Genomic DNA, 1,261 nt, shown 5'->3' with positions numbered 1-1,261 from the left:
GGGTTTTCAAGGTACACCATCAAAACATCTGCATAGAGAGATAACTTGACTTCCTCTTTTCCTATTTGAATACCTCTGATTGCCTCCTCTTCTCTGATTGCTTTAGCCAGGACTTCCAATACTATGTTGAACAGGAGGGGAAAGAGTGGGCATCCTTGTCTAGTTCCAGTTTTCAGGGGAATTGGTTCCAATTTTTGTCCATTTAGGCGTATGCTGGCTGTGGGTTTCTCGTAGATGGCTTTTACTATTTTGAGGTATGTTCCCCGTATGCCTAGATGTTCAAGGGTTTTTATCAAGAAGGGGTGCTGGATTTTATCAAAAGCTTTTTCTGCATCTAGTGATATGATCATGTGGTTTTTGTTTTGACATCTGTTGATGAGAAGAATGTTGTTGGTAATTTTACGAATATTGATGGTTTTACGAATATTGAACCAGCCTTGCATGCCAGGAATGAAGCCTACTTGGTCATGATGGATGATTTTTGAGATGTATTGCTGAATCCGGTTTGCTAGGATCTTGTTGAGAATTTTAGCATCTATGTTCATCAAAGATATTGGCCTGTAGTTCTCTTTCTTTGTTGGATCTTTACCTGGCTTGGGTATCAATGTGATGTTGACTTCGTAAAATGATTTGGGGAGAGTTCCATCTTTTTCAATCACCTGGATACCTTCAGTAGGATTGGTATCAGCTCCTCCTTAAATGTCTTGTAGAATTCTGCTGGAAAGCCATCTGGACCAGGGTTTTTTTTTGTAGGAAGTTTTCTTATTACGTAGTCAATTTCCTTGATTGTTATTGGTCTATTTAGGGTCTCAATTTCTTCTTGTTTCAACCTAGGTAGGTTGTGTGATGTCAGAAAGTCTTCCATTTCCTTCTGGTTTTCAAGTTTGTTTCCATACAAGTGTACATAGTAGTCTCTAATGATCTTTTGTATTTCTTCAGGGTCAGATGTGACTTCATCTTTTGTGTTTCTGATTATGCTTATTTGGTTTTTTTCTCGTTTTTTCTTGGTCAGTCTAGCTAGGGGACCATCAATCTTGTTTACCCTTTCGAAGAACCAGCTTTTTGTTTCATTGGTTTTTTGTATTATCTTTTTGTCTTCTATGTCGTGGATTTGGGCTTTTATTTTGGTGATCTGGATTCTTCTGCTGAAATTAGGGTTTTTGTGGTCTTGCTTTTCCAGCTTCTTTAGGTGGCTTGATAGGTTGTCAATTTCTGTTCCTTCCATTTTCCTCATATGTGTTTGTAGGGATATAAATTCCCC

Source organism: Carlito syrichta, unplaced genomic scaffold (assembly GCF_000164805.1).
Source record: "Carlito syrichta isolate Samal-C Ts95f unplaced genomic scaffold, Tarsius_syrichta-2.0.1 Scaffold33281, whole genome shotgun sequence".
NCBI classification, from domain to species: Eukaryota; Metazoa; Chordata; class Mammalia; order Primates; family Tarsiidae; genus Carlito; species Carlito syrichta.
The sequence above is the reverse complement of the archived record's forward strand: the minus strand, read 5'-3'. Positions refer to the sequence as shown.